This window comes from Lithobates pipiens, unplaced genomic scaffold (assembly GCF_037356315.1).
Source record: "Lithobates pipiens isolate NorthernLeopardFrog02 unplaced genomic scaffold, aLitPip1_a1.2 Scaffold_23, whole genome shotgun sequence".
Taxonomy (NCBI): domain Eukaryota; kingdom Metazoa; phylum Chordata; class Amphibia; order Anura; family Ranidae; genus Lithobates; species Lithobates pipiens.
Genome location: NW_027507785.1, coordinates 197,827,439 through 197,850,030, shown reverse-complemented (window position 1 = coordinate 197,850,030; position 22,592 = coordinate 197,827,439).

Genomic DNA, 22,592 nt, shown 5'->3' with positions numbered 1-22,592 from the left:
AATGTGGGTGTCTAATCTGCTTGCAATGTTGATTAGTCAAATTACTAATTTTTGTTCTTGTTTCACTACACAGTGTCCTTCAACGCCACAGGAATGGCAGACTGTGGCCTTCCACTTTGGGAGTTTTTTTCAAGTTGTGCCTTTTTCACCAACAGTGCAAACCCAAGTTCAGAGCGAGATGAGGGGACAGTCTCTTCTTCAGATAATCATATTATGTTTTGGGTCTGCTACACACACACACACCTGGTAACAGGTTTATTGACAGAACAAGCAAAATAAGCAGAAATTGTCTTCACGGCAAAGCACGTCATTAACCTTCACGAGATAAGAATAAGACTACGATATTCAACAATATTCAACAATATTGTGCTAAAAGTCTGTGGTCCAGACGTTCTAGGTCACAGACAATATAAGATAGTTGCATATCTTGGCTTTCTCTGTACAAACTCTTGCGGCCAAGGACATTCAAGGAAAACAGCATGTTTTCCAAATAGCAAGCATTTATGTCAAAAGTAATTAGAATTCTAGCTTGGTCATACAAAGTTTTAAAATGGATGACAGTATAACAAAATGGAGACTTGTTAATCCTTATAATCCCTCCTGTGATCATAACTTTGGCACGAAGTTATCGATCATCCTCTATACCAGACATTCTTGGAAAAAGCCATAAGTGCTTTCTCTTCGTCATTGGGCTTGGTTGCTATTGTTGGATGGGAAACCTTGGAGGCTGCTATGCAGCAGCATTTGGCGATCACATAGAACATTACTATCAACAACACTATCATCACTAATACGAGAAATATTTTCTTAAAAAATCCCAGTATGCCCCCCCAAATACCTCCAAACCACCCTCCTGTACCCGAGAAAAGGTTCCAATCATCTCCCAAGTTTTTTGCTTTCTGTAGGAGGGTCTGTCTTTGGGCTGAATGGCTTTTGATAATATCGTAATAATCGGGTACCGACAGACTTTCCACAGGAACGGTGAAGTTGTGTATGAAGGTGCAACACATCTCCGAATTGGCCATGAGGTTACAAATCCCAGTGATGGCGGCCAAAAGTTGTTCCTGCCTCATTTTTATCAGTTCCTGCACAGTTTGGATCTTCCGAGTTTCTTCGTTTAGCAGAGAAACATCTCTGGAAGTAGAGTTCACTACCCCAGAGATTATTTCAGCAAAAAGATCTATTTTATCTAGGGCATTCCACATTCCCGGGCTTCCAATGGAGGCGGCTAATTTTTCCCACCATGATGTTACTTGTCTCTTAGCCCTCCCGAACTCTAAATGCCCATGGGCAGGGGTCATTTTGATGTACTGATTGTCAGAGGCTATACCCATATATGGTACCATCCTGGCAATGGTGCACCAACCACCTGTAGAGGAATCTAGAGGGTAAGGTATGGTGGTGTGACATATTAGACCGCAACACACCATCCATCCATGAGGCAGATGAGGTGCTGGTATTATATCAGGGGGTTGGGATATGCCTGACCGGAGTCCAACTAGGCATAACCAATCTCCTAAACTCGCGGTGCTACTGTACTCTAGTAAAGTATCATTCATGTGGTAGGACTCTAACCAGTCTTTTAGGTCAGTATCGTCAAATGTTTCTGATGATAGTACACAGTCCATTATGTTATATAAAGACATGTTCCCTATCCTTTCGTCACTATCTCCAATGGTGGAAGTATTCAACCCCTGGATGTCAAACGTCCCATCCCGCAGAAACTTCCCTAAGTCTCTAAGGGTAAGATTTACTAGTGTGTTTCTACAGAATTGGCCATTGGGGATTTCCCCGTTTTCTTTCCAAGCTCCATTTAGGAAACAGAAGGATGGGGGTTGTGTGAAACCAGAGAAAATAAGGGGGGAGGGTCTGGTCGTTATATTGGCCATATGGTCTTGTGTCGTCTCGTTAAACAGGTCCTCTACTGGGAGGGGGATTCCCACTACTGGGATTTGATTCCTACCCGTTCCCATGTGGGAGCACACCCAACAGGGTGCCCCTTTTCCCATTACTTGACCAAACGCGTATTGCCATAAAAAATGATGTGGTATTGTTGGGGCTAAAGAAAACGTTTTACTGTCCTGGGGGGGTAGTTCGTTCCGTGCTACCATTACTCCTAAACCTTTGTTATTATTATTATTATTATTACTGGGCCTCGGAACTAATGCTCTTCTGTCTAGTGATCGGTTCTCAGTACCTTTTGGGCTTCTTGTAAACCCACATGACCCTGTCAAGATACATGTCATCATGACTATAGAAAAAACCACAAAAGTCAATACTATCGACCAGAGCAAAATGGTGTGTAGTACATACTGATCTTCTAAGCCCCTGTCTCTTTCTTTTTGCAAAGACTTCAGTCCGAGCTGGTGGGAGGAGGAGGAAAGTCCAGGGAGATTCTGACAAACTGTTCCTGGAGGGTCTGTAGGTTCGTCTCTGGGGTCCCCTTGGTGGTGGCGTCCTCCTGTTGGTCTTGGGCAAGTGTCCTCTGGGGGTGTTCTGGAGTCGGTGGAGGTTCGGGGCATTTTTTTAGTCTGCTGGCATGGATCCACTGAGGGGTGTAGTCTGTGAGGACAGCAGTCCTGGAGACCTTCTCCACGTTCCATGGACCGGAGTAGATGGGCCCCACGTGCTTCCATTGGGCAAGCTGCTTGATCAACACTTTATCCCCCGGGATGAATGGGTGAGTAGGTTCTGTTGGAAGAGGAGAAAAGGTGACAGCAACTTGTTCATTATGTTCTTCTATTGTACTTACCAGATGTTTCACGTACTCTTCCTGTAAAGAATATATGTTAATGTCAGTCTGTGCATCTAATGCTTTTAGTTGTGTTTGTGCTGGGACACCCATTAGGATTTCGAATGGTGACAAATGTGTCCTAGAGTGGGGGGTGGTTCTGATTTGGAACAATATTCCTGGAAGGAAATCTATCCAGTTTTTTAACGTTCCTCCTGTGGCCTTTTTTAGTTTGTCCTTTATATTCCTGTTCATTCTTTCTACCACTCCTGCACTTTGGGGATGATAGGGAATGTGAAGTTTCCACTGTATTCCCAGGCACCTTGCCAGTTCTCGTGTCATATCTGAAGTAAAAGCCGGGCCCTGGTCTGACCAGATGGTGGCTGGTATGCCAAACCTACATACCCAATGATTAAGGAGAGCCCTTGCCGCTATTTTAGCTGTTTCCCCAGTGCAGGGGACCGCCTCCACCCATCCTGACCATTTGTCAACGATAACGCACAGGCATTTGATGCTTCCCTTTTGTTTGGACATGTGGGTGAAGTCTATTTGTAGGTCCTGTAGTGGGCCTAGGGGTGGGGGCAACTTGCCGTGTATACCATGTCGCTTACCCTGCGTGTTGTTTTGAGCGCATGTGAGGCATGACTTTGTTAGGGTGTTTGCATGGTTCTTTAGATTAACTGTGCAGAAAGTTTTTTCATACAGCTGTTGCAAGGGTTGGGACCCTATAAGTCCGGGACCATGCAGGTAGGAAAGGATGAGGGCCGAGCTGGCTTCAGGGATCCCAATGACCCCTCCATTTGTCCAAAGGCCTCTTTGGTCTTTGGACAATCCTTGCTGGACCCAGAAAAGGACATCAGCGTCTGTGGCCATGGATTGGATTTGGGCTGCAACTGAGGAAAAATCTTGTTGGAAAAATATCGTGGTAGGGGGTATCTATCCGCAAGGGCGTTGCCTCGGGCAATGTAGCTACCAGTGGTGGTGTGAGCCTTGACTTTAATAATCGCCAAATGTTTGGGCAGTAGTATAGCCTGGAGAAGGGCCAGGATATGCTCCTTATTGGCTATAATTTTGTTATCAGCCGTTCTAAACCCCCTGTTAGCCCAGATCACCCCGAAATCGTGAACCACGCCGAAGGCGTATCGACTGTCAGTGTAAATATTGACATCCCTATTTGTGAACAGGATACATGCTCTGGTGAGGGCTACCAGTTCCGCGACCTGTGCCGAGGAAGGCGGAAGTGGCTTAGCCTCCAGAACCAGATCTGGGAGTTGTACTACCGCGTATCCTGTCAGAAAAGTGGAATCCGAAGGGCGCGAGCAACTGCCGTCCACAAAAACTTCCTCTGCACCGACCAGAGGTACGTCTGTTAAGTCCTTTCGTGGGGAGGTGACTTGGTCCAACACTTTTGTGCAGTCATGCATTTTGGATGGTTCACCATAATTCATGAGTTTGAGCAGAGAATGTAATAGCCTGAGGATGGGGGAGGTGTCAGAGGTGTGTTTGATGGTCAGATTGGAGGTGTTTAGAAGAATGATTTCATACCCACTGGCTCTTTGGGTGGTCATATGTTGTGTATTGAGGTTTTGGATAAGGTGGGTGACTGAGTGGGTAGTGTATACAGTTAGGGGGTGTCCCAGAACTAACTTGTTGGCTTCTTGAATGGCCATGGCACATGCGGCCATGTTCTGGAGGCAAGCAGGCATGCCCTGGACCTGGAGTGGGAGTTTCTTGGAAAGGAAAGCCACCGGTCGGTAAGAATTACCGTGCTCTTGGGCAAGAACTGCTGCAAAGGCAGATCCATTAACTACACAATATAGATAAAAAGTTTTCCTGTAGTCCACTAGTCCTAAGGCCGGGGCGGAGGCAAGGGAGGAGAGGAGGGTGTTAAATGAGTGTAACATTTCCTCCGTCCATTCCACCACTTTTGGCGCAGTGGAGAGCGTGGCCCTCCTCAGAATGGAGTCATGAAATGAGCAGTCAGGGATCCATTGCCGGCAATAGACGATTGCTCCCAGGAAAGACAAGAGGGCGGCCTTGTCCCTGGGTGGCTGCAGAGCGTTAAGGGCTGCGGCACGGTGGGGGGAAACACTTCTCTCTCCCTTGTTGAGGATGCACCCCAAGTACTCTACAGTAGGGGTCACCCACTGTATCTTTTTCCGTGAGGCCAAGTGACCTGCCTTGGCTAGGTGATCCAGCAAGTTCTTTGAGTCTTCTTCACAAGCTTCTGGGGTGGGGCTGCAGAGAAGGAGGTCATCCACATATTGGATGAGTACCGACCCGGCGCTCGATTGCCAGGATTTGACTGTCTCATTCAATACCATAGAGAAGGCTGCCGGGCTGTCCACATAGCCCTGCGGTAGGCGGGTCCAGGTCAGTTGCCCCCTCCCCCCCCCCCCCCCAAGAAAAAGCAAACATGGGCTGGGCCAGTGGATCCACAGGGATGCTAAAAAAAGCATTAGCTAAGTCAATTACTGTGTAGGCCACAGAGTTTGCCGGTATGCAAGAAAAAATAAAGGCAATGTCTGAGACCAGAGGGGGGAAGGGAACCACCATTTTGTTGACTGCCCTGAGGTCCTGTACCAAGCGCCATTCCCCGCTTGCCTTTCTCACTGGGTATATGGGGGTGTTCCATGAGCTGATGACGGGTGTCAGGATGCCCATGGCTACATACCTATTGATGAGGGGTGTAATCCCCTGAATTTTGTCAGAATGTAGTGCATATTGTTTTTGAAAGACAGGTACTGAGTCTGGGCGCATTTGGGGGGTGTAAGGGGTACATGGGATGAAACCTACACTCGCGTTATTCTCTGCCCAAATAGCATGGGTTTCCAGGGAGGCAGGTAAGAGTACAAAATACCCTTTTTTGGATTGTCTCTTTGGGCCCTGTAAGTCGCAGAGTGCGGAGCTGGCAGTTACTGCTCCCTGTGGATCAAATTTGATCACCACTCCCAGTTTGGACATTAAGTCCCTTCCCATCAGGGAGACTGGGCATTGGAGCAGGATGGCAAACCGTTGTTGGCAAAGTAGCACCCCCTCCGGGGTGGTTACTGATAAGGGTGGGGTGATAGGGTGGGTAACAGGAGTCCCATTAATACCTATGGAGCTTCCCTCAGAACATTGTGGCGTGTCAAAGGTCACATCATTGATGGAGCTAGAGGTGGCACCAGTGTCAATGAGAAAACAAATGCGTTTTCCATCTACACCCAGGATCACCTGGGGTAGGCTCCTCCAGGACACATTGTAACATACCAGGCTGAGGGAAGGGACATACTCCAGGCAGCCCTATGTCCTGCTTGAGGGTTGGGTGGCAGGCCATTGCATGGGAATAGGGGCTGGTGGGGGTGGTGGAACACGAAAGGGCGGCATTGTTAGGTGGAGGGGGTCCTTGGGGTCCTTGATAGGGCTGGTGATATCTGGGGCCTGACACTGGTCCTTGGTAAGTGGGGGTACGTTGATGTTGTGGAGTTGAAGGAAAGGCGTTAGGGTAACGCCTTCGTCCATTTCCTTTCCCCCAAGGTCCCGTTTGGCCCCTACAGTAGGGACAATTGGACTTCCAATGTCCCATTTGACCACAGTTGAAACAACCCTGGTCTGGTGGTTGGCGGGCATATTCTGGTCTTCGAGTGGGGGCATATGGTTGGAGTGCCATTAAAGGGGTTGGGGGTTCAAATGTGTTATAAAATAACCCCCCTTTTTGTTCAAAAACCCCGGAAGTTTCCCTGGAGCGGGTGTCTGACATGAAATCCTCTGGGGGTTGGGTAGCCCATTTGGGGTTAATTAATTTTAGCAACTGTACTACTTTTGGCTCCCCTCCGGCCATTACAGTAGTGGTAAAAAGGGACCCATCCGCCCCATCTACCGCTTTCCAGAGGTTGTATACTCGGGTGCAAAAATCATAGAATTTTTCCTTCGGGGCTTGTTTTGTTTGGACCAGATCTTGCAGAGCTGTGACCCCTTTGTAAAGGGTGCTCCAATGTTGTCCTAGGGTTTTCCAGAAATCTGGCCAGCCCCCTTTTCCCTGGACATGGGCATTAAACAGGTCTTTTACCTTTGGGGGGTCGGGGCAGTCGGGGTCTAGAATATGTATTATACTCTCAAGATCAATCGGGTCCAGATTTGACCCGGCGCACTGGCGCAACAGGAAAGTGGCAGCTTCCCTAGGATGTTTTCTGGGGGATGGACAGAGTTCTTTGAGTTTTGTCAGTGTGCCTAGGGGCAGGGGTAGGTGAATTTCTGTGTTACCTATGGTCATAAGGGGGGCCTTAATATCGGGGGTGTCCTCATCATCCTCGTCAGTAACTACGGGGGTGGCCATAGGTGAGATAATGGGTCCTGGCGCTGGTATGGGTACGGGTAGTGGTTTCTCAGTAGCCAACTTGATTTTGACCTTACTCCTGGTGACCACCCCCATCTTAGAGAGTTTTTCCATGGCCCGATTGTCTTCGGGACTCAGGACTACAGCCTCTCCCTCAGTGGGATCACTGCTTTGGGAGGTTCCCGGGCTCTGGTCCGGGTCTCCCTCTGTTTCTCGTTTTGTTTGTTCTAGGGCGGCTCGGGCTTCCCTCAAAATTCTATGTCCCCGTTCTATTTTAGCTCTGGCTGCCTCTACTTCAAGGGCAAACCGTTCCTTCTCTTCCCTAAAGTCTTTTTGCTCAGGGGTCTCCCTCGCCCTCTCGTCAGCTTCCACTTGGTCCTGGTACTCCTGACCCTCCCTGTCTCTTTTGGCTTGGGATTCCCTGTCCCAGAGTTGTCTTTGGTGCGGGGTGGAGGCGTTGTACAGTGCAGCGGATATGGCAGCCATGTCTACCCCAAGGCTGGGGTAGATGGCCAAGGCCTGGGCAACCTCGCCCTCGTCAGTTTTGACAAGGACATAAGGAGGGGGTATTTCTGGGGCATTCAGGGGTGTAGTTATAGGGGCCGAGGGTATTTGTTTTCCTTCTGTGAGGGCATGATTTTTGGCATGCTTTTTTTTATAAATTTTTAGAGGGGCTTCCCATATCTTGCAAGATTTTTTCATGTAATCTACATCCCACTTCCCGGGGGGGTATGAGTGCTTATGTAACTGACAAATCTTTTTTACTACATGCCAATCTTCTGTGTTGCAGGGGCCCGCGGGGCCTATATCATGGATCCCTAATTGCTGGCACCTTTCCCTAACCTGACTCCAAAATGGTTCTACATAGGGACCGGGCACTATAGTCTGCACATACTGATAGGGAGTAGGTTGTTCATAAGGGGTCCCGTCTTTGCCTACAGTATTCCCCATTATGGGGGGGTGTTATGAGATGCTTGGTAAGGGGGCAGAGGTGATAGCAGCCAGTGGCACGAATCACCTGTTGTTGAACTTCTTCCAGGGAATGTAAAGCAAGGAGGTGGGATTCACTGACTGGGCTATGCAGGTTTATTCTGACTAGCGTGACAACGGGAGATTTTTCGTCCTGGGGGTACACGGGGCGTTCTCCTAGTCTAGTGGAATATCCCCCTGGGCGAGTGGCTATCAATATCAGGATATCAATTTGTTTAAGAAACAATAAACCAACAGTACAGTGAGGGCAAGGGTTAACAATTTCACAGCAATCTGGATCACAAGGTAACGACATTGAAAGAACAGCAAAATACAAAAAAAACTATTGAAAAGGCAAGTTTGAAATACTTACGTAACCTGGAAAGAAAAACATGAACAACTAAATCACATACAATCGTTTTACATGACCAGATAAAATGAAAAATATGAACAACTAAATCACATACAATCGTTTTACATGACTAGATAAAATGTGCACTGTGTTTGATTTGATCAAATTACCCTTCGGGCGTCCCTTGAACATCCGACCTTATGTGGGGAGGGCGCAATCTATTGCTTCCCTTCCCTGTAATGTTCCTCTTTAATCTATTTTACTTAATAGTTTTAAGTCAGGCCAACCTAGCCGGACTCTCTTTTAATCTATTTTACTTAATAGTTTTAAGTCAGGCCAACCTAGCCGGACTCTCTTTTTTTAGGTACGAGCCCTCTACTTCTCCCGATGGGCCAGCCTAGCCCACCGCTGAGGCACAGCAGCAATACAGGTCCCGCACGTGGCGGTCACCGCGGCAGTATGAGTGACACCAAAAGATCCTCACCAATAAGGTAAATAAATCAGTAGTCACTCACCTGCCGATCGATGACCCCACTTCTGGTACCAGCTGTAAAGGCAGGTCCTTGCTCTGTTAGGTGCTCGATTTCCCTCTTCCTATCTTTCCTAGGCCGTGGTCTGGATGTACTTGGGAGTCCCATTCACCGGTGAGATAACCAAAACTCATACACGAGATGTATGCGAATAATGATTACGATTTAATGTTTTGAATACAACAGGTTATATGCTGAAACAGTTGGGGTGGCGCCCTGTGGAGTAGCCAATCAGGGATCCGCTCGTAGCTATACACCAAGCTTTTCCTAGTAACAGGTTTATTGACAGAACAAGCAAAATAAGCAGAAATTGTCTTCACGGCAAAGCACGTCATTAACCTTCACGAGATAAGAATAAGACTACGATATTCAACAATATTCAACAATATTGTGCTAATAGTCTGTGGTCCAGACGTTCTAGGTCACAGACAATATAAGATAGTTGCATATCTTGGCTTTCTCTGTACAAACTCTTGCGGCCAAGGGCATTCAAGGAAAACAGCATGTTTTCCAAATAGCAAGCATTTATGTCAAAAGTAATTAGAATTCTAGCTTGGTCATACAAAGTTTTAAAATGGATGACAGTATAACAAAATGGAGACTTGTTAATCCTTATACTGCAGAAGGACTATATGAAGCTAAGTTTTATCCTTAAACATCACATTCTATGTATTTCATGCTTGCTAATGTCTTGCATTTCTTTCCTCATTCCCTAATTACCATCATTGCAATAACTCTAATTCATATACTCTGCCCCTTTGTCCTCAGGCATATTTGCCTCACTAACTTCCCCACCATGCTCTTCTTGGCCCATAAAACTATAGTCTAGTCACTTACCAATGTCTTTTGTCAGCTCCATAGTATTGCTTTTCCCTAAACACCCCCTAAAATGTCTAAAAATGTGATGTGTGTGTTTCAATTCATGCAGAGTGACTTTTTTTAATTTTTGGGGCTGTGCCAAACTCATTAGTAACCCCCCTCCCCCCAACTGCTAGCTCAGCTGATAGCAATCCTCATTCTGATGACTTGACCAAACCCAATACACACTACATTTACCTTTTTGATGATCACATTTATGGACGAGTTCACCTAAGCATGTAGTGCAAGGGCCTGCCTCAATTCTTTCAAATGCTATTTTTTTTTGTAACCTATTAATTATCTGGATATGTAATATCAGAATGTCAAAATGTGCTTCCATTTTGTTTTCTTTTTGTTATTATGACACTTCTTACCTGCCCGGTGGGCTGCCAATAGTGTAACTAAGGAGAGGCTTCCCAAAGTATCACACATTATTTAGGCATTCAGCTCTCAATCAAGTGGAGAGGGTTACCTGTCCTAAACATCCCCCCTCATTTTTTAGCAAGGGCCCATCAGATGGGGGGGGGGGGGGGATGGGGGGGTGATGACTCTCATAAGGGGACCTTATACTTTAGGCTTTAAATACTCAGTTCCCAAAATGTTATACTAATTTTGACCAAAAATGTGGGTGTCTAATCTGCTTGCAATGTTGATTAGTCAAATTACTAATTTTTGTTCTTGTTTCACTACACAGTGTCCTTCAACGCCACAGGAATGGCAGACTGTGGCCTTCCACTTTGGGAGTTTTTTTCAAGTTGTGCCTTTTTCACCAACAGTGCAAACCCAAGTTCAGAGCGAGATGAGGGGACAGTCTCTTCTTCAGATAATCATATTATGTTGTGGGTCTGCTACACACACACACACCTTGTTTTTGTAACTAATGTATGTAGTGCATTACTGACCAAAATCGTGCTAATTTTCAGCACCATGGCAGGAAAATGGCATGATTGTCCAAATTTACACCTCACTGTGGGTGCTTTTTACTAAAGGCACATCCACTATGCACTACAAGTGCACTGCAAAAGTACACCTGAAACTGCACTTGGAGTGCAAAGTGGAGTTGCCTTTAGTAAATCACACTCCTTCTCAGCACAAATTAAAATTTTACTACAAATACATTTTTGGCGCAATGAAAAAGGAAGCCACACATTGTTAATAATTAAACTTTTTAATACAAGCACATTCACATGTGCGTTTCTAAAAGGTTTTTACAACAAACCAAGAAATTGTGTGTATCAAAAACAGAGTTTAATCAAAATTTTGTTTACTTGTTGTTTTTGTGTAAACAGGCATGTATCAAACCGTAAAATACAGAACACAGGAACTTACAAAGTTCAATTTTGAAAAGTGAAGACAATATCAGACATGAGTATGTACAAACTGGGCTGATATTGCCTTCATCACATGGGGTGTCACCCCTGAAAAATCCAAATTTGGAAGATGCACACAGTGTGTCAACATGTGCTATCTCCCATCATGGGGGATCAATGTACATGCTCTGGGGCTGCAACCCCTTCATCTCAGCCACTTTACACAAAACACGTACATTGATCCCCCATGAAGGGAGATAGCGCATGTTTACACACTCTGTGCATCTTCCAAATTTGTAATTTCGATAAATACAACATTTTTTGTTTAAAATATTAAAAATAAAACCCTATCTAGTTTTTTTGTGTTTCACACTCTCCCCAAAACATCAATGATGTTCTTCATTTTATTTTTAACATCATTGATGTTTTTCTGTATATTTTCCAAATCCCGATTGCACCCCATTATCTCCCCAATCAGGATCTGGGCACTTTCACTCGTAAAACGGGATTCTTCTTCCACATCACCTACAAAACAAAGCAAAAAAACACACCATGCAATAAAAATATGGTGACATACATTGATGAGCTTACCGGAAGCTGTGTTCTCTGACACTCACCTGTTGTGGTGACAATTTGCCCAACCTCCACAATCTCTCCTTCCTCCTCCTCCTCCTGCTCCTGCTCCTCTGTTTCTGCTTTTGGAAGTTGGCCTTCTTTGGGAGGGGTGTGGTCCCTGGTGTCCTCATACTTGCCGAATCTTCTCTCCCCTATGAGAATGTAAACAAAGAATAATTAGCACACAGAGGGCAGAAATAGGAATCTGAAACATTGCTTCGAAGTGTTGTACAATTGTGTTTTTTTGACAAGTTCCAAGGTGAGAACATTATTGGGGACACTTTGTTAAGCTGGAATACTTCCCTGCAGAACGATGTTTCTTATGAACGAATGAAACCATGAACTTGAAAGTGGCCATTTTAAAATGCACAACATGAAATCATAGCATGAACACACGACAACTACTTACTTTTTTTAAGAACACGCTTGATCCTTAGGTACTGCTTGTGCTCCCTCAGTTTCAGGTCTGACCAGCTTTTCTCAGTTGATCCTTGGATCGGCGTACCCCAAAATTCTTATGAAGACTCTTCACAACTTTAGACATGATCTTGGCCTTTCTGATATTTGGGTTTGGGTAAGGTCCATACTTCCCATCATAGTCGGTCCTGTTCAATATGTCCACCATCTCAACATCTCTCCAAAAGACATATTTGAGGCCTTAAATCTTGTCTTCCTGGATCGGGACGTTTCAGGCTCCGGGCTTTCCTCACCCTCCTCCTCGTTAGTGGAACTATTATTAGTGCGCACCTGCGTTCTCTCCGCCATGTGCTCTCCCCACTGCGCCAGAAGCAAAGGGGCGGGGAGTAGTCTAGAAAGAACATCAGGGGCGGGTGGAGTTTCACGCATGCGCACTGTATATAAAATGCAACACGCGTGTATCGTCCGGACGATCTGGGAAGAGAGTGAGGCGCAGACGCGACGAACATGCAAACGAAGGTACAATTTTTAACTTGGTGCATCACTAGACTAGACTGCTTCTATCTAGGCCGATGTTGGGACAAGATTAGGAGGGGTTTTAATGGCATTATTAGTATTTGAGGGTTTGTCTTGTGTTGTGTCTTGCAGACAATATGGATCCATTCAAAAACCCAAATTTTATGGGGCTATTCCTCGAACTCTACAAGGATATGCCCTGCCTGTGGCAGTTCCACAACGAGTTTTATGCCGACATAACAAAGAGGAACACAGCGCTGGAGAAACTGCTTTCTTTGGTGCGGATCATGGTCCCCACGCCAGACATGGCCTATCTGAATAGGAAAATTGGGGCCATGAGGATTACATATCTCAGGGAGAGAAAGAAGCACCTGGAGTCCTTGAGAGCAGGACATACAGATGCCGTTTATTACCCCAAGATGGTTTACTTTGAAAGACTGCATTTTCTGGTGGACCAGGGGGTACCCAGGCCACCACTCAGGCCACCACTCTCCAGTCTTCCTTCAAGGCATCCTTCACCCCCAGCTGAGGCTTCCAACGTCCAACCTGGGTCTTCCAGGCAGCAACATGTGGTGGGGCCCAGCTTGAGACAGGTATTGCATTGTTGAACATATTTCTTGTGTTACATTTAATGATGTTAACTAGATGTTCTTATTGATCAGTAAGTTGTGATTTATCAAAGTGGTTTACATCTCAATAGACAGTAGTGACCAAAAATGATTGGGACGGGAAAGAAAAATGCTGGGCTCAGAATGATAGTCTGTTCTATTTGGTAACATTCAATTAGCAAAAGCCAGGAGCACAAAATGGTGTGATTGATGAGCAAAAAACTAAAACTATGTCCCATTTTCATACACAGGAAGACCTCAGTCGGGGGGAGGCTGTGGCAAGTGGCAGCCAGGAGGTTTAACAACGCCCTCCTTCTCCTCCTCCTGCCCCAACTACAGGAGACCAGCCACAGCCTCGAAGGATGCCTGGAGGGAAGTGCCGAAGGAAGATGAGTGAGTGATGGCCTGGGTTCAGTCTGGTCTGCCAGAAGATGCAGCCTCTTGAAGATCCACATCCTGGGGACATAAATGGCATCTGAATTTCCTGTTCTCTAGGACTTCTGGACCAGACTTCTCTCCCTGAGATATGTACTCCTCAGGCCACCAATTTTTTATATTCTAATTTGTTCATGTCTGCCCTGGGGGCCAAAGGCTGCACCAAAGTAACAAGTTTCTCCAGCGCTGCATTCCTCTTTTTATTTTATTGCGACCAAAATAACGTTTTTTTTGTTTGATCAAATACTTGTGTATGTATTTTCCTTCAAAAAGTACAGTTTATTTGTGAGCAGGCAGGTACATTTCAAAAAAACTAAGTGAAATGAATAACAAGGGGTACCAACAATAAACAACCTTCTGTAGATTAAAAAAGAAAAACAAAATATCAAAAATACAATAATGTTGTGGTAAGTTTACACACAAAAAAAAACCCCCAAAAAAGGAGAAATGAGCAAACTGTCTTTAAAGGAGATTTTTAGGAATTAAAAAAAAAAAACATCCAAAAAAGAATAAATAAAATCTAAAACTGTGTAGATGTGACGCAAAATAAAATTGTATTGCTGAAATGGTGAAAAAAGAGTAATGAAATATGTTCGGGAGAAGTGTGTGTGACTATGAGCATCAAAAGAAGTTAGTTCTTGCAGCATTGTAAAGAACAAGAGAATGCGCTTTATGAATGAATTTTTAACATTGCAGCATGACGAATGTGCTATATCGCTTACGAGCAGTAGTTTTACCTGAACGAGCGCTTCCGTGTCGGAATTTGAATGTGAGCATGCGTGGCACTTTGTCCGTCGGAGTAGGCTACACATGATTGGAGTATGTCCGATCGGACCAGTTTGTCGGAAAATATTTCCAGCAAATTGGAAAATTGGGTCCGACGGATATTCCGACGGAATCAGTCCGATGCAGACCACACACAGTCGGATTATCTGACAAAACGGTCCGATAGGACACATTCCGTCGGAATCTCCGACCGTGTGTACAAGGGCTTAGAAGCAAAACGAAATTTTACACATCAAAATCCTAATTAATAAGAATTCAACTACAGGTGAGTCTAATTATTCATTAAACAGGTGTCCAGCAGACAGTTGATTATAAAAGAGAGATACTTAACAAAGAAAATCCCTTCCCATTTCATACTGTCAGCAATGGCACCACATGGAAGATAAATGTCACAAAGCCTGAGAAAGAAAACAATTTATTTACACAAGAAAGGTGAAGGCTACAAGAAGATCAGCAAAGCCTTACTTATTAGTCAAAATACTGTAGCAAAAGTGATACAAAAGTTTAACAAAGATGGAACTGCAACCATCTCACATAGACATCTAGGCTATCCACAGAAGTTAACGCTTCGATTGGAGCGCATTCTGATGAGAAGGGTTGAAGAATATTGTCATGCAGATTCATTGCAGTTAGCCAAGGAAATAGAAAGCCAAACTGGGGTGACTGTTTCCAGTGACACAATAAGGCATACACTGCAGAGAAATGTCATGCATGGGTGTCATCGACGATGGAAGCCTCTCCTAAAGCCCATGTTCAAAAAAGCCTGCCTAGAATTTCCCAGGGCCAAAAGAAGACTACTGGGACTCTGTACTCTGGAGTGATGAGACCAAGATAAATGTTTTTGGAACTGATGGCTTCAAAACTATATGGCGTCGAAAAGGTCAGGATTACAAAGAAAAATGCATGGTGCCTACAGTGAAACATGATGGTTGCATTGTCCTTCTGTGGGGCTGCATGAGTGCTGCTGGTGTCGGGGAGCTGCATTTCACAGATGTATTTCTCTATATTAAAAGAGAAGATGCTACCATCACTCTGAAGAGACAAATCGAGCATCACTCTCCATCCAGCATGCAGGTTGTCGTCCCCTTTTATATATATACATATATACAGTGTATATACATATATATATATATATTATTTATATATATATATATATATATATATATATATATATATATATATATATATATATATATATATATATATATATATATATTATATATATAATCCTAATTAATAAGAATTCAACTACAGGTGAGTCTAATTATTCATTAAACAGGTGTCCAGCAGACAGTTGATTATAAAAGAGAGATACTTAACAAAGAAAATCCCTTCCCATTTCATACTGTCAGCAATGGCACCACATGGAAGATAAATGTCACAAAGCCTGAGAAAGAAAACAATTTCTTTACACAAGAAAGGTGAAGGCTACAAGAAGATCAGCAAAGCTTTACTTATTAGTCAAAATACTGTAGCAAAAGTGATACAAAATATATCTGTATGTATATATATATATATATAATGTATGTATATATATATATATATATATATATATACATACACAGACACACACTCTTATAAATAAATTAAACAGACCATTTTAAAATGTATGAAAGCATGGACAGCGTCAGTGGGCTAGTGGACAGTGCCAGTAGAACAGTGGATGATGTCAGTGGAGCAGTGGACAGCGTCAGTAGGGCAGAGATTGGTGTCAGTAGGGACGTTCTCAATAGTTTTTTTTTTAATTATTTTTTATGTTTTTATTATTTTTTTGTTATTTTTTTACTTTTTTTATGAGCCCCGTTTAGAGACAAAGAAAAGGACTAAAGACAAAGTGTCCCCAGTCCCTTCCCTGCAGCCTCAGCTACTGGAGTGGACAGTGAATGACTGGTTAGTGCTCTGTGTTAAGCGGCTTCGTGTTCATTCACAAACTGAAGCATAATAAGCACAGTTTACTATGCTTCAGTTCTGAATGATCACAGAAAGTAATCAGTACCAATCACTCACTGTGTTCATGCAGAAAAAAGAAGGGGCCGACAATTATTATATAATTACAAGCCCCTTCCTCCGTTTTCCATCCTGAAACATCTCCTGCAGAGGAGCAGAGGCTCGGGGGTTGGGGGAGCAGGCTGCAGGGGGAATCTGCACCGCATGGGGTGATCAGGGTACATCCGGCACACCCTGTGCGTTTCCCTATGTCTAAACCCTTACATATAAATGTAATATATTGAAGCTTAGCAGTCCTGATGTAATAGTCCCACTAGTTTTCTTTTTTATTACTTCTTTTTAGTTTCAACTGGAGATCTTGAAAGTAACTCAGTTCCTGTTTTTAGGGTGACAACTCTTACTCACTAAATCTTTGTGTCTATGGAGAAACAGCATTGTTACACTAGACTAATCCCCTGATTCGGTTTACAAACAACACTCATCCTCATGTTTGTTACATAGCGAGGAAGAGTTGTGTGGTTCACAGATGATAGCTTGAAAAGCTGACAACATTTTTTGACAGTTTTGTTATAGTTTTAGTTTAGTGTACAGGAATTTAAAAGTATCGATTGGTGAACCTGCCCAGGTTTGATCTGCCAAGGATTCTGAGAATCTTGCTCAGAATTTGGTTAACTTGAACTCAGAGGCAATCCCAAGCCTATAATCTTGTTCTTAATGGTATTCATCAGCCAAGAAGCTGCGCATGGGACGTACTTGGACACTCCAGCATGACAATGTATCAAAACACAAGGTCAAGTAGACCTGTCATTGGCTATAGCAGAATGAAGTGAAAGTCCTGGAGTGGCTATCTCAGTCTCCTGACCTCAATATCATTGAGCCACTCTGGGGAAATCTCAAACATGAATTTCATGCAAGACAGCCCAAGAATTTACAGGAACTGGAGGCTTTTTGCCAAAAGGGAATGGGCAGCGTTACCATTTGAGAAGATAAAGAGTCTCCTCCACAAATACCACAAAAGACTTCAAGCTGTCATTGATGTTAAAGGGGGCAATACCGTATTTTTCGGACTATAAGGCGCACGTAAAAGCCTAAATTTTCTCATAAAATCGACCGTGCGCCTTATAATCCGGTGCGCCTTATATATGACCTTCGTGGAAAAAGCCACCCGGTCTCTTACCGTAAACTGACGTACCGTAAACCTCTCTCAGGTTGTTGGGGCAGCGGGTATACCGTAGAAAATGAACGAATGAATGCGCACACCTCCTGACTAAGATGGCCGTAATGCCCAATCCAAGCAGTGCAGCTTCGTGAGCATTACGGCCATCTTAGTCAGGAGGTGTGCGCATTCATTCGTTCATTTTCTACGGTATACCCGCTGCCCCAAAAATGGCTCCTGTTAAGAGACATGCTTACGAAGCGGATTTCAAACTGAAGGCTATCAGTCATGCAGTAGAGCATGGAAATAGAGTAGCTGCGAGAGAATTCAACATTAATGAATCAATGGTACGAAAGTGGAGGAAGCAAGAAGATGCCCTGCGCCAGGTAAAGAAGACCAAACTGAGTTTCCGAGGAAACAAAGCAAGATGGCCACGGTTGGAGGACAAAATTGAACAGTGGGTTATTGAACAGAGAACCGCAGGTAGAAGCGTCTCTACTGTCTCTATTCGACTCAAAGCAACAGCGATCGCACGCGACATGGAGATCAACGACTTTCGAGGAGGTCCCTCTTGGTGCTTCCGTTTCATGAAAAGGCGGAATCTCTCTATCCGCACAAGAACCACTATGTCACAGCAACTGCCAAAGGATTACGAAGAAAAGCTGGCCATTTTCCATACCTACTGCAAGAACAAGATCAATGAACAGAAAATCCGACCAGAGCACATCACCAACATGGACGAGGTCCCCCTTACCTTTGATATCCCTGTAAACCGTACTGTCGAGAGAACAGGGACCAGTACGGTATCTATACGCACTACAGGAAACGAAAAGTCATCCTTCACTGTAGTTCTCGGTTGCCAGGCTAATGGCCAGAAACTACCACCCATGGTAATTTTCAAGAGGAAGACTCTGCCAAAAGAAAAGTTTCCGGTTGGCATCATCATCAAGGCTAACCCGAAGGGCTGGATGGACGAGGAGAAGATGAGTGAGTGGCTGAGAGAGGTTTACGTCAAGAGACCGGGCGGCTTTTTCCACGAATCTCCATCCCTATTGGTCTGTGACTCCATGCGCGCCCATCTGACAGATACTGTCAAAGCCCAAGTGAAGAAAACTAATTCGGTGCTTGCCATCATTCCAGGTGGATTAACCAAAGAACTGCAGCCACTAGATATAGGTGTCAACAGGTCGTTTAAAGTTAAACTGCGAGCTGCGTGGGAGCATTGGATGACAGAAGGCGAACACACATTCACCAACACAGGGGGGCAACGCCGGGCGAGTTACGCCACTATCTGCCAGTGGATCGTGGATGCCTGGGCGAAGGTATCAGTCACCAGTGTAATCCGAGCTTTCAAGAAGTCCGGAATTATCACTGAACAGCTAAGTACCGGTACCGATGACAGCAACGAGCCTGACTCGGATACTGATGAGAATGATGAGAGGGATACGGGCGTGCTTGATGCCGAAATCGCCCAATTGTTAAACTCAGACACTGAAGATGAAGAATTTGATGGATTTGCGGGAGAAGAATAAAGTGAAAAAGTGAGTGTCTGGTTTTGTACGGTATTCACCGGTAACTGAACAGTGTTAATAGTTATTGAAGAATAAAGTGAAAAAATAATTGTCTGGTTTTGTATTTAATTGAACAGTGTTAAGAGTTATTGTTATAGACCATTTTATGGTTATTGCTAAAGAGTTGAATAAAATTTGACTTACAGTACCGCATCCGAGTTGTGTTTCATTAAATGCGCCTTATAATCCAGTGCGCCTTATAGTCCGATGCGCCTTATATATGGAAATATCCATTATATTAGCCGGTCGTTGCTAGTGCGCCTTATAATCCGGTGCGCCTTATCGTCCGAAAAATACGGTACATGGTATTAAGAACTGGGGTGTGTAAACTTTTAATCATGGTCATTTCGGTAGTTTCTGTTGTGATTATGATTTAAAAAAAGGCAAACACTAACCATGAGTGAAAGAAAAGTTTTTGTGTTATCATTCATATTCTCTGAAAAATGGGCAAGAAATCATAAATTCTGCCAGGGTATGTAAACTTATGAGCACAACTGTATGTGATCCTGCACAGGAGGGATGCCCTTTAGCAGTAGACGATCCATAAGTGTTTAAAGAAGGACGATCCAGAAGTGGTTAAAGAACAGATGCAACAGTAACAAATGAATGCTCCACTTCAAAAACCAATATCAAAATAAAATATTTAAAAACCCACAAAAGAAACAAAAAACCCCAAATACCACCCCCTGAAAACAAAGCCTTAATAGGGAAAACTTCCCTTAACTAGTTGCTGACCGCCGGCCGTCAAATGACGGGCAGGCGGCGCACCTATTGTGGCGGGAGGCCGTCATATGACGGCCTCCCGGTTAAACAGGGAATGCGCGCATCCCTGTTTCTTCGGTGGCGGCGTGTCACGGAGACACCGCTCGCCACCGAAGGGGGTGAACAGCCATTCGTTATGGCTGTTTACCACGTGATCGGCCGTGATGAAGTCACGGCCGATCACAGATGGTCACACCCCGAACGTGCACGGCGCATGCGCGCGATCGCGCGCGCGCTGCGCGTGCACGTCGGTGGCGGCGTGTTCCCCGGGAACACTGCTTGTCACCGACGCTGGTAAACAGCCATTGGCCGGCTGTTTACCCACGTGATCGGCTGTGATCCTTTCACAGCCGATCACAAAAATGTAAACAAACTGCGGTAACGGGATGTTACCGGGTTCTCCTCCTCACACACCAATCGTGTGTGAGGAGGAGATTGCGGTAACATCTCGTTACCGCATACAGTGTACACCAATCATACTGATTGCCCCCCCCCCCAATAAAGAGGACCTGTCACCACCCCTCATAGTACCTGTCAATCACAGTCCATCAGAGTACCTGTCACAGTCCATCAGAGTATTTGAGTACCTGTCACAGCACATCAGAGTACCCGAGTACCTGTCACAGCCCATCAGAGTACCTGTCAGCCCATCAGAGTACCCGAGTACCTGTCACAGTTCATCTGAGTACCCGAGTACCTGTCACAGCCCATCAGAGTACCCGAGTACCTGTCACAGCCCATCAGAGTACCCGAGTACCTGTCACGGCACATCAGAGTACCCGAGTACCTGTCACGGCACATCAGAGTACCCGAGTACCTGTCACGGCACATCAGGGTACCCGAGTACCTGTCACAGTCCATTAGAGTACCGCGTACCTGTCACAGTCCATTAGAGTACCGAGTACCTGTCACAGTCCATCAAGGTACCCGAGTACCTGTCACAGCCCATCTGAGTACCCGAGTACCTGTTCCAGTCCATCTGTGTACCAGAGTACCTGTCACAGTCCATCTGAGTACCCGAGTACCTGTCACAGTCCATATGAGTACCTGTCACCGCCCTTCAGAGTACCCAAATACCAGTCACCAAACCATCAGAGTACCTGTCACCAGGCCATCAGAGTACCCGAGTACCTGTCACCAGGCCATCAGAGTACCCGAGTACCTGTCACCAGGCCATCAGAGTACCCGAGTACCTGTCACCAGGCCATCAGAGTACCCGAGTATCTGTCACCAGGCCATCAGAGTACCCGAGTACCTGTCACCAGGCCATCAGAGTACCCGAGTACCTGTCACCAGGCCATCAGAGTACCCGAGTACCTGCCACCAGACCATCAGAGTACCCGAGTACCTGTCACCAGACCATCAGAGTACCCGAGTACCTGTCACCAGACCATCAGAGTACCCGAGTACCTGTCACCAGACCATCAGAGTACCCGAGTACCTGTCACCAGGCCATCAGAGTACCCGAGTACCTATTTGCAGCCCATGTCTCATAGAATATACGTTGGGGTGTTTGCTTTCCAAAATGGGGTCATTTTGTGGGTAATTTCACTGTCCTGGTGGTCCAGGACCTTCAAAAGTGTGATGGGTAGGAATGAAATGAGATGTGTCATTTATGCTCCTAGAACGCCTGAACGTACTACTTCAATGTTCGGCCTCTCTATGTGGCCAGGCTGTGTAAAAGTCCTACACATGTGGTATCACCATACTCGGGAGGAGTAGCAGAATGTATTTTGGGGTGTAATTTTTGCTATATACATGCTATGTGTTAGAAATATCTTATAAATTGACAATTTTGTGTAAAAAAAAAATGCGTTTTAAAAAGCCCTCATAATAAGAACAAAAAAAGGCAGCAAGAGGTTGACTGCCCAAAGAGCTAGCAATCAGGATTAAAGTACAGTTTCCTAATTAACCTTAATCCCTCCTCATGTAGTTTGTCAGATTTTCCTAAGCTTTCTCTAAAACAGCTTCCAAATGACTGACATTACAGCTGCCCTGTGACCCCCCCCCCCCACACCCCTGTTCTTTGTGAGGGGGCTGGATTATCCAAAAGCCCTCTAAATAGTTCTTCTAAGCCTGCTGCCTGCTGCCTATAGTTCAAAGGTAATGCAGTACATTATGGTTTTTGAAAAAAACTAAAAGTGAGCGGTGAACCAGAACCGTTAGTTAGAAGGATACTTACTAGCTTTCTATCATGATTTATGGGTATTTTCTTTAATTGCAGAAAATGTATTTTGTCTAAATAAGGAAAACTAATGAGGGCACCAAAACTAAGTACTGGTAAGCTGCAATATATTACATTTTTGTTATTGTATTTAACTACTTCCCACCTGGCCAATGTATATATACGGCCGGGTGGGAGCTCTCTCCTTTTGACTGGACGTTCAGGAACATCCTTCAGAAGGAGGGGGATCTTGCGCGCGCGTGCCCGCGCAGTGGCGCGGTCCCGATGTGCTCGTGTCATCAGGACATCTCCGATCGGCAGGAGGGCTCTGTGATTGGCCCTCCTGATCACATGACAGCTGTGTCCAATCACAGCCATCATGTGATGTAAACAAACAGCCGGTTGGTAGGCAATCGGCTCTCCTCTCCTCACATGGAAGTTGTCACTGAGGAGAGGAGAGCAGATCGCTGCAGCCAGCTGGTGATCAGTTAGTATGAGCTGTTTTTTACAGCTTTTTACTCACTGATCACCAGTCTAGTGTAAATAC